The sequence below is a fragment of the Salvelinus alpinus genome, chromosome 21, assembly GCF_045679555.1.
Source record: "Salvelinus alpinus chromosome 21, SLU_Salpinus.1, whole genome shotgun sequence".
Lineage (NCBI taxonomy): Eukaryota > Metazoa > Chordata > Actinopteri > Salmoniformes > Salmonidae > Salvelinus > Salvelinus alpinus.
In genome coordinates, this window is record NC_092106.1 from 48,897,068 (window position 1) to 48,910,196 (window position 13,129).

Here is a 13,129-nt window from a genome sequence, read left to right on the forward strand (position 1 = left end):
TATTAGCCAATAGAAACACATTGAATAACAGATAGTCCTTACTGCTATTAGCCAATAGAAACACATTGAATAACAGATAGTCCTTACTGCTATTAGCCAATAGAAACACATTGAATAACAGATAGTCCTTACTACTATTAGCCAATAGAAACACATTGCATAACAGATAGTCCTTACTGCTATTAGCCAATAGAAACACATTGAATAACAGATAGTCCTTACTGCTATTAGCCAATAGAAACACATTGAATAACAGATAGTCCTTACTGCTATTAGCCAATAGAAACACATTGAACAACAGATAGTCCTTACTGCTATTAGCCAATAGAAACACAATGAATAACAGATAGTCCTTACTGCTATTAGCCAATAGAAACACAATGAATAACAGATAGTCCTTACTGCTATTAGCCAATAGAAACACAATGAATAACAGATAGTCCTTACTGCTATTAGCCAATAGAAACACAATGAATAACAGATAGTCCTTAGTGCTATTAGCCAATAGAAACACATTGAATAACAGATAGTCCTTACTGCTATTAGCCAATAGAAACACAATGAATAACAGATAGTCCTTACTGCTATTAGCCAATAGAAACACAATGAATAACAGATAGTCCTTACTGCTATTAGCCAATAGAAACACATTGAATAACTGATAGTCCTTACTGCTATTAGCCAATAGAAACACATTGAATAACAGATAGTCCTTACTGCTATTAGCCAATAGAAACACAATGAATAACAGATAGTCCTTACTGCTATTAGCCAATAGAAACACATTGAATAACAGATAGTCCTTACTGCTATTAGCCAATAGAAACACATTGAATAACAGATAGTCCTTACTGCTATTAGCCAATAGAAACACATTGAATAACAGATAGTCCTTACTGCTATTAGCCAATAGAAACACAATGAATAACAGATAGTCCTTACTGCTATTAGCCAAAAGAAACACAATGAATAACAGATAGTCCTTACTGCTATTAGCCAATAGAAACACAATGAATAACAGATAGTCCTTACTGCTATTAGCCAATAGAAACACATTGAATAACTGATAGTCCTTACTGCTATTAGCCAATAGAAACACATTGAATAACAGATAGTCCTTACTGCTATTAGCCAATAGAAACACAATGAATAACAGATAGTCCTTACTGCTATTAGCCAATAGAAACACATTGAATAACAGATAGTCCTTACTGCTATTAGCCAATAGAAACACATTGAATAACAGATAGTCCTTACTACTATTAGCCAATAGAAACACAATGAATAACAGATAGTCCTTACTGCTATTAGCCAATAGAAACACATTGAACAACAGATAATCCTTACTGCTATTAGCCAATAGAAACACATTGAATAACAGATAGTCCTTACTGCTATTAGCCAATAGAAACACAATGAATAACAGATAGTCCTTACTGCTATTAGCCAATAGAAACACATTGAATAACAGATAGTCCTTACTGCTATTAGCCAATAGAAACACAATGAATAACAGATAGTCCTTACTGCTATTAGCCAATAGAAACACATTGAATAACAGATAGTCCTTACTGCTATTAGCCAATAGAAACACAATGAATAACAGATAGTCCTTACTGCTATTAGCCAATAGAAACACATTGAATAACAGATAGTCCTTACTGCTATTAGCCAATAGAAACACATTGAATAACAGATAGTCCTTACTACTATTAGCCAATAGAAACACAATGAATAACAGATAGTCCTTACTGCTATTAGCCAATAGAAACACATTGAACAACAGATAATCCTTACTGCTATTAGCCAATAGAAACACATTGAATAACAGATAGTCCTTACTGCTATTAGCCAATAGAAACACATTGAACAACAGATAATCCTTACTGCTATTAGCCAATAGAAACACATTGAATAACAGATAGTCCTTACTGCTATTAGCCAATAGAAACACATTGAATAACAGATAGTCCTTACTGCTATTAGCCAATAGAAACACATTGAATAACAGATAGTCCTTACTGCTATTAGCCAATAGAAACACATTGAACAACAGATAGTCCTTACTGCTATTAGCCAATAGAAACACATTGAATAACAGATAGTCCTTACTGCTATTAGCCAATAGAAACACATTGAATAACAGATAGTCCTTACTGCTATTAGCCAATAGAAACACATTGAATAACAGATAGTCCTTACTGCTATTAGCCAATAGAAACACATTGAATAACAGATAGTCCTTACTGCTATTAGCCAATAGAAACACATTGAATAACAGATAGTCCTTACTGCTATTAGCCAATAGAAACACAATGAATAACAGATAGTCCTTACTGCTATTAGCCAATAGAAACACAATGAATAACAGATAGTCCTTACTGCTATTAGCCAATAGAAACACAATGAATAACAGATAGTCCTTACTGCTATTAGCCAATAGAAACACATTGAATAACAGATAGTCCTTAGTGCTATTAGCCAATAGAAACACATTGAATAACAGATAGTCCTTACTGCTATTAGCCAATAGAAACACATTGAACAACAGATAGTCCTTACTGCTATTAGCCAATAGAAACACAATGAATAACAGATAGTCATTACTGCTATTAGCCAATAGAAACACAATGAATAACAGATAGTCCTTACTGCTATTAGCCAATAGAAACACATTGAATAACAGATAGTCCTTACTGCTATTAGCCAATAGAAACACATTGAATAACAGATAGTCCTTACTGCTATTAGCCAATAGAAACACAATGAATAACAGATAATCCTTACTGCTATTAGCCAATAGAAACACATTGAATAACAGATAGTCCTTACTGCTATTAGCCAATAGAAACACATTGAATAACAGATAGTCCTTACTGCTATTAGCCAATAGAAACACATTGAATAACAGATAGTCCTTACTGCTATTAGCCAATAGAAACACATTGAATAACAGATAGTCCTTACTGCTATTAGCCAATAGAAACACATTGAATAACAGATAGTCCTTACTGCTATTAGCCAATAGAAACACAATGAATAACAGATAGTCCTTACTGCTATTAGCCAATAGAAACACAATGAATAACAGATAGTCCTTACTGCTATTAGCCAATAGAAACACAATGAATAACAGATAGTCCTTACTGCTATTAGCCAATAGAAACACATTGAATAACTGATAGTCCTTACTGCTATTAGCCAATAGAAACACATTGAATAACAGATAGTCCTTACTGCTATTAGCCAATAGAAACACAATGAATAACAGATAGTCCTTACTGCTATTAGCCAATAGAAACACATTGAATAACAGATAGTCCTTACTGCTATTAGCCAATAGAAACACATTGAATAACAGATAGTCCTTACTACTATTAGCCAACAGAAACACAATGAATAACAGATAGTCCTTACTGCTATTAGCCAATAGAAACACATTGAACAACAGATAATCCTTACTGCTATTAGCCAATAGAAACACATTGAATAACAGATAGTCCTTACTGCTATTAGCCAATAGAAACACAATGAATAACAGATAGTCCTTACTGCTATTAGCCAATAGAAACACATTGAATAACAGATAGTCCTTACTGCTATTAGCCAATAGAAACACAATGAATAACAGATAGTCCTTACTGCTATTAGCCAATAGAAACACATTGAATAACAGATAGTCCTTACTGCTATTAGCCAATAGAAACACAATGAATAACAGATAGTCCTTACTGCTATTAGCCAATAGAAACACATTGAATAACAGATAGTCCTTACTGCTATTAGCCAATAGAAACACATTGAATAACAGATAGTCCTTACTACTATTAGCCAATAGAAACACAATGAATAACAGATAGTCCTTACTGCTATTAGCCAATAGAAACACATTGAACAACAGATAATCCTTACTGCTATTAGCCAATAGAAACACATTGAATAACAGATAGTCCTTACTGCTATTAGCCAATAGAAACACATTGAACAACAGATAATCCTTACTGCTATTAGCCAATAGAAACACATTGAATAACAGATAGTCCTTACTGCTATTAGCCAATAGAAACACATTGAATAACAGATAGTCCTTACTGCTATTAGCCAATAGAAACACATTGAATAACAGATAGTCCTTACTGCTATTAGCCAATAGAAACACATTGAACAACAGATAGTCCTTACTGCTATTAGCCAATAGAAACACATTGAATAACAGATAGTCCTTACTGCTATTAGCCAATAGAAACACATTGAATAACAGATAGTCCTTACTGCTATTAGCCAATAGAAACACATTGAATAACAGATAGTCCTTACTGCTATTAGCCAATAGAAACACATTGAATAACAGATAGTCCTTACTGCTATTAGCCAATAGAAACACATTGAATAACAGATAGTCCTTACTGCTATTAGCCAATAGAAACACAATGAATAACAGATAGTCCTTACTGCTATTAGCCAATAGAAACACAATGAATAACAGATAGTCCTTACTGCTATTAGCCAATAGAAACACATTGAATAACAGATAGTCCTTACTACTATTAGCCAATAGAAACACAATGAATAACAGATAGTCCTTACTGCTATTAGCCAATAGAAACACATTGAACAACAGATAATCCTTACTGCTATTAGCCAATAGAAACACATTGAATAACAGATAGTCCTTACTGCTATTAGCCAATAGAAACACATTGAACAACAGATAATCCTTACTGCTATTAGCCAATAGAAACACATTGAATAACAGATAGTCCTTACTGCTATTAGCCAATAGAAACACATTGAATAACAGATAGTCCTTACTGCTATTAGCCAATAGAAACACATTGAATAACAGATAGTCCTTACTGCTATTAGCCAATAGAAACACATTGAACAACAGATAGTCCTTACTGCTATTAGCCAATAGAAACACATTGAATAACAGATAGTCCTTACTGCTATTAGCCAATAGAAACACATTGAATAACAGATAGTCCTTACTGCTATTAGCCAATAGAAACACATTGAATAACAGATAGTCCTTACTGCTATTAGCCAATAGAAACACATTGAATAACAGATAGTCCTTACTGCTATTAGCCAATAGAAACACATTGAATAACAGATAGTCCTTACTGCTATTAGCCAATAGAAACACAATGAATAACAGATAGTCCTTACTGCTATTAGCCAATAGAAACACAATGAATAACAGATAGTCCTTACTGCTATTAGCCAATAGAAACACAATGAATAACAGATAGTCCTTACTGCTATTAGCCAATAGAAACACATTGAATAACAGATAGTCCTTAGTGCTATTAGCCAATAGAAACACATTGAATAACAGATAGTCCTTACTGCTATTAGCCAATAGAAACACATTGAACAACAGATAGTCCTTACTGCTATTAGCCAATAGAAACACAATGAATAACAGATAGTCATTACTGCTATTAGCCAATAGAAACACAATGAATAACAGATAGTCCTTACTGCTATTAGCCAATAGAAACACATTGAATAACAGATAGTCCTTACTGCTATTAGCCAATAGAAACACATTGAATAACAGATAGTCCTTACTGCTATTAGCCAATAGAAACACAATGAATAACAGATAATCCTTACTGCTATTAGCCAATAGAAACACATTGAATAACAGATAGTCCTTACTGCTATTAGCCAATAGAAACACATTGAATAACAGATAGTCCTTACTGCTATTAGCCAATAGAAACACATTGAATAACAGATAGTCCTTACTGCTATTAGCCAATAGAAACACATTGAATAACAGATAGTCCTTACTGCTATTAGCCAATAGAAACACATTGAATAACAGATAGTCCTTACTGCTATTAGCCAATAGAAACACAATGAATAACAGATAGTCCTTACTGCTATTAGCCAATAGAAACACAATGAATAACAGATAGTCCTTACTGCTATTAGCCAATAGAAACACAATGAATAACAGATAGTCCTTACTGCTATTAGCCAATAGAAACACATTGAATAACTGATAGTCCTTACTGCTATTAGCCAATAGAAACACATTGAATAACAGATAGTCCTTACTGCTATTAGCCAATAGAAACACAATGAATAACAGATAGTCCTTACTGCTATTAGCCAATAGAAACACATTGAATAACAGATAGTCCTTACTGCTATTAGCCAATAGAAACACATTGAATAACAGATAGTCCTTACTACTATTAGCCAACAGAAACACAATGAATAACAGATAGTCCTTACTGCTATTAGCCAATAGAAACACATTGAACAACAGATAATCCTTACTGCTATTAGCCAATAGAAACACATTGAATAACAGATAGTCCTTACTGCTATTAGCCAATAGAAACACAATGAATAACAGATAGTCCTTACTGCTATTAGCCAATAGAAACACATTGAATAACAGATAGTCCTTACTGCTATTAGCCAATAGAAACACAATGAATAACAGATAGTCCTTACTGCTATTAGCCAATAGAAACACATTGAATAACAGATAGTCCTTACTGCTATTAGCCAATAGAAACACAATGAATAACAGATAGTCCTTACTGCTATTAGCCAATAGAAACACATTGGATAACAGATAGTCCTTACTGCTATTAGCCAATAGAAACACATTGAATAACAGATAGTCCTTACTACTATTAGCCAATAGAAACACAATGAATAACAGATAGTCCTTACTGCTATTAGCCAATAGAAACACATTGAACAACAGATAATCCTTACTGCTATTAGCCAATAGAAACACATTGAATAACAGATAGTCCTTACTGCTATTAGCCAATAGAAACACATTGAACAACAGATAATCCTTACTGCTATTAGCCAATAGAAACACATTGAATAACAGATAGTCCTTACTGCTATTAGCCAATAGAAACACATTGAATAACAGATAGTCCTTACTGCTATTAGCCAATAGAAACACATTGAATAACAGATAGTCCTTACTGCTATTAGCCAATAGAAACACATTGAACAACAGATAGTCCTTACTGCTATTAGCCAATAGAAACACATTGAATAACAGATAGTCCTTACTGCTATTAGCCAATAGAAACACATTGAATAACAGATAGTCCTTACTGCTATTAGCCAATAGAAACACATTGAATAACAGATAGTCCTTACTGCTATTAGCCAATAGAAACACATTGAATAACAGATAGTCCTTACTGCTATTAGCCAATAGAAACACATTGAATAACAGATAGTCCTTACTGCTATTAGCCAATAGAAACACAATGAATAACAGATAGTCCTTACTGCTATTAGCCAATAGAAACACAATGAATAACAGATAGTCCTTACTGCTATTAGCCAATAGAAACACAATGAATAACAGATAGTCCTTACTGCTATTAGCCAATAGAAACACATTGAATAACAGATAGTCCTTAGTGCTATTAGCCAATAGAAACACATTGAATAACAGATAGTCCTTACTGCTATTAGCCAATAGAAACACAATGAATAACAGATAGTCCTTACTGCTATTAGCCAATAGAAACACAATGAATAACAGATAGTCCTTACTGCTATTAGCCAATAGAAACACAATGAATAACAGATAGTCCTTACTGCTATTAGCCAATAGAAACACATTGAATAACAGATAGTCCTTACTGCTATTAGCCAATAGAAACACATTGAATAACAGATAGTCCTTACTGCTATTAGCCAATAGAAACACAATGAATAACAGATAATCCTTACTGCTATTAGCCAATAGAAACACATTGAATAACAGATAGTCCTTACTGCTATTAGCCAATAGAAACACATTGAATAACAGATAGTCCTTACTGCTATTAGCCAATAGAAACACATTGAACAACAGATAGTCCTTACTGCTATTAGCCAATAGAAACACATTGAATAACAGATAGTCCTTACTGCTATTAGCCAATAGAAACACATTGAATAACAGATAATCCTTACTGCTATTAGCCAATAGAAACACAATGAATAACAGATAGTCCTTACTGCTATTAGCCAATAGAAACACAATGAATAACAGATAGTCCTTACTGCTATTAGCCAATAGAAACACATTGAATAACAGATAATCCATCAAATAACCGAAAGGAAGTTTGTTCTGAAGTGTCTGTCCTACAGTGCATTCGGAAAGTATTCAGAACCCTTGACTTTTCCTGCATTTTGTTACATTACGGCTTTATTCCAAAATGTATTAAATTATATTTTTTCCTCATCAATCTACACACAAAACCCCATAATGACGAAGTGAAAACAGGTTTTTAGAAATGTTTGCAAAAAAAATAAATAATAATAATAATACCTTATTTACATAAGTATTCAGACCCTTTGCTATGAGACGTGAAATTGAGCTCAGGTGCATCCTGTTTCCATTGATCATCCTTGAGATGTTTCTACAACTTGATTGGAGTCCACCTGTGGTAAATTCAATTGATTGGACATGATTTGGAAAGATACACACCTATTTATATAAGGTCCCACAGTTGACAGTGCATGTCAGAGCAAAAACCAAGCTATGAGATCGAAGGAATTGTCTGTAGAGCTCTGAGACAGGATTGTGTCGAGGGGGGAAGTGAACCCCCAAAAATTCTGCAGCATTGAACACAATGGCCTCCATCATTCTTAAATGTAAGAAGTTTGGAACCACAAAGACTCTTCCTAGAGCTGGCCACCCGGCCAAACTGAGCGATCGGGGGAGAAGGGCCTTGGTCAGGAAGGTGACCAAGAACCCGATGGTCACTCTGACAAGATGGGAGAACCTTCCAGAAAGACAATCACCTCTGCAGCACTCGACCAATCAGGCCTTTATGGTAATGGCCAGACAGAAGCCACTCAGGAAAAGGCACATGACAGCCCGCTTGGAGTTTTGACTAAAGGCACCTAAAGGACTCTCAGACCATGAGAAACAAGATTCTCTGGTCTGATGAAACCAAGATTGAACTATTTGGCCTGTTGGGGCGGTATGCAAACTGAAGTGGGTCTAGGGTGACATGTAAGGTGGAGGTGATATGATCCTTGACTAGTCTCTCAAAGCACTTCATGATGACAGAAGTGAGTGCTGCGTGGAGTCATTTAGTTCAGTTATCTTTGACTTCCTTGGTACAGGAACAATGGTGGCCATCTTGAAGCATGTGGGGACAGCAGACTGGGATAGGGAGCAATTGATGTGTTGGAGGAGACTCAGCATAGGAGAAAGGGTTAAATAACAGTGCTGATGTGAATGGATGTTGTCTGATGCAGCTGTATTGACCCAATGTGCAAATATACTGAGGACGCGGCTAGGGATGCCGTCTGGGCCAGCTGCCTTGCGAGGGTTAACACGTTTAAATGTCTTACTCACATCGGCCACGGAGAAGGAGAGGGGGGGCCGCAGTCCTTGGTAGTGGGCCGCGTCAGTGACACCGTAATCTCCTCAAAGCGGGCAAAGAAGGTGTTTAGTTTGTCTGGAAGCCTGTCGTCGGTGTCCATGACGTGGCTGGTTTTCCTTTTGTAGTCTATAATTGCCTGTGTCTGAGCCGTTGAATTGCGACTCCACTTTGTCCCCATACTAACATTTCGCTTGTTTGATTGCCTTGCATAGGGAATAACTATACTGTTTATAGTCCCGACATCTTTCCCGCATCTTGAATGCGGTGGTTTGGGCTTTCAGTTTTGCACGAATACCACCGTCTATCCACGGTTTCGGGTTGGGGTAGGATTTAATAGTCACAGTGCATACAACATCTCCAATGCACTTCCTTACAAAGTCACTCACTGAGTCAGCGTATAAATCAATGTTATTGTCTGAGGCTTCCCGGAACATTGATCCACGTGATCAAAACAATCTTGAAGCATAGATTCCGATTGGTCAGACCAGCGTTGAATGGTTCTAGTCACGGCTACATCCTGTTTAAGTTTTTGCCTATAGGATGGTAGGAGCAAGATGGAGTCATGGTCGGATTTGCCGAATGGAGGGCGGGGGAGGGCCTTGTATGCATAGCGGAAGTTAGAGTAGCATTGATCCAGTGTATGGCCCATGCGGATGCTACAGTCAATGTGCTGATAGAATTTAGGTAGCCTTGTTCTCAAATTAGCCTTGGTAAAATCCCCAGCTACAATAAATGCAGCCTCAGGATATATGGTTTCCAGTTTACATAGAGTCCAGTGAAGTTGTTTCAGGGCCGTCGAGGTATCTGCTTGGGGGGGATATACACGATGATGGAGTCATGGTCGGATTTGCCGAATGGAGGGCGGGGGAGGGCCTTGTATACACGGCTGTGACTATAATCGAAGAGGATTCTCTTGGGAGATAATGTGGTCGGCATTTGATTGTAAGGAATTCTAGGTCAGGTGAACAAAAGGACTTGAGTTCCTGTGTGTTGTTGTGATTACACCATGAGTCGTTAATCATGAAGCATACACCCCCGCCCTTCTTCTTACCAGAGAGGTGTTTGTTTCTGTCGGCGCGACACATGAAGAAACCGGGTGGCTGTATCGACTCGGACAACACATCCCGAGAGAGCCATGTTTCCTTGAAGCAGAGAATGTTACAATCTCTGATGTCTCTCTGGAAGGCAACCCTTGCCATAATTTCGTCCACTTTGTTGTCTAGAGACTGGACATTGGCGAGTAATATACTCGGAAGCGGTGGGCGGTGTGCACGTCTTCGAAGTCTGACCAGGAGGCCGCTCCGTCTGCCTCTCCTGCGTCGACGTTGTTTTGGGTCGGCCTCTGGGATAAGATCCAATGTCCAGGGTGGAGGTCTGAACAAAGGCTCCACTTCGGGAAAGACGTATTCCTGGTCGTAATGTTGGTAAATTAACATCGCTTTTATATCCAATAGTTCATCCCGTTGTATGTAATAACACTTCAGATTTTCTGGGCTAACAATGTAAGAAATAATACATACAAAAACAAAATACTGCACAGTTTTCTAAACCTGGGCGAGGGGTTCTATTAAACTATATGAATTGCTTTAAGAAGGTCATACCAAGGATCATTTTGCTATTTGACCACTTGAAGTATCCCCCCCAAAATATATAAAACAATTATTTGATGAAAAATTGTATTTGGCCTTACTGCTATTAACCCATTCAAATGCAGATTCACTACACAGATAGTCAACCCCCAAAAACACATCTCTAAAGGAAGTTTGTTCTGCAGTGTCTGTCCTATATCTGAGAGATAGAAGAAAGATCAGGAAATATTAATAAAAACATTTCTACATGTATTTAACCCCTCATTTTTGGCACTAAACAGTCTCCATATACTATACTTCCATTAAAAAAACATTTTAACTGGTACCGAGGGACCTTCAGACGAGTCTCGTAAAGAGTAAAACAACAGAAATGTCCATGTTTGTGAGTCTCACCTTTCCATAGAGGGGTCATAATAGTTTTGCAAGCCAAACCGTTCGGATGCTACAGACGATTGTGTAAGACCGATTCTTGGGTTGCCTCATGGTCTGACAAACACCACTCTAGCTCTGGCACTTTTCCCCTCAGATGAGGAAGTGCGAGAGTGGATTGAGAAACATCCAAATGCAAAAAAAAACAACAGATCTCTCGAGCTTAAACTGACCGATTCTTATGGGGATTTTTGTATTATGCTAATTAGATTTCCACGGAGGTGAGGACATCGACCTTAGGGGGATTTAAACACCATTTACCTTCCCATAAACCAATATAATTAGTTTATATCTATTCCGAAGGAATCATCATTAAATACATATGCAAAAAAATTGATTCTACCTGTATTCACCCAAGAAAATAGTATATTTTTCAATAGAGACACATAATTAATCAATGTTTAATCCACTATTAAATACTATCGCTGTATACTCTAATCTGAAGTTAATTTAATTTCCAGTTGTACGTCAACATCAAAACAAGGCCACCGCGACCCACCTTTTTATCAAGGTAACACGATTTAACGTTGAACAACAGTGTTGGTGACAAACTAAGACAAAACTCTCACAAGTTGCCCTCACCAGCATCCCCACAAATGATGCCCTCTTTCATGCAGAAAACCACATCAAAGCTGCTGAACCAAAAGGAATCTATTATCTCCATAAAAGACAGTCGGGGGGGGGAGCAGCTACTGCACAAACCAACTCCCTGAGCTTTCATTGCAGCCTCAGAGTTTTCCTCCTCCAGATGTAAGTTATGCAGAATTAATTCAGCAGGATATATTTATAACATTTGTTCATAATGGAGAGTTAGAAACAGTTAGAAACTTTCAGATGATTCCAGAGGAAAGAAAGAAGAGACTACGTTCCAAATGGCACCCTATTCCCTACACAGAGTGAACCCTATGGGAACTGGTCAAAAGTAGTGCACCACATAGGGAATAGGGTGCCATTGTTTGACACGGCAACAGAAAAACAACTCATTGGTGGAGATCATCTTCTAAATCTATTTTTCCTGAATAACTTCCTGTTTCTTAAAGAATTACAACAGACTGAGAACAGAGGAGGAGGAGGGAGGAAGAGAGGACATACACAGAGGGAGAGGGAGAGGAGGAGGGAGGAAGAGGGGACATACACAGAGGGAGAGGAGGAGGAGGAGGGGAGGAGGAAGAGGGGACATACACAGAGGGAGAGGAGGAGGAGGAGGGGAGGAGGAAGAGGGGACATACACAGAGGGAGAGGAGGAGGGGGAGGGAGGAAGAGGGGACATACACAGAGGAGGAGGAGGAGGGGAGGAGGAAGAGGGGACATACACAGAGGGAGAGGAGGAGGAGGAGGGGAGGAGGAAGAGGGGACATACACAGAGGGAGAGGAGGAGGAGGAGGAGGAGGAGGAGGAGGAGGAGGGGAAGAGGAGGAGGAGGAGGAGGGAGGAGGAAGAGGGGACATTAACAGAGGGAGAGGAGGAGGAGGAGGAGGAGGAGGAGGAGGAGAAGGGAGGAGGAAGAGGGGACATACACAGAGGGAGAGGAGGAGGAGGAGGAGGAGGAGGAGGAGGAGGAGGAGGAGGAGGAGGAGGAGGAGGAGGGGACATACACAGATGGAGAGGAGGAGGAGGGGAGGAGGAAGAGAGGACATACACAGAGGGAGAGGAGGAGGAGGAGGGAGGAGGAAGAGGGGACATACACAGAGGGAGAGGAGGAGGAGGAGGGAGGAAGAGAGGACA

The 13,129-nt window shown here is 37.9% G+C and overlaps 1 protein-coding gene across 1 annotated transcript in view; it reads right to left on the reverse strand.

Annotated features, from left to right (window-relative positions):
* gbe1b (glucan (1,4-alpha-), branching enzyme 1b) overlaps positions 1-13,129 on the reverse strand; it is a 393,966-nt gene that overhangs the window by 62,655 nt on the left and 318,182 nt on the right. The window lies entirely within an intron of this gene.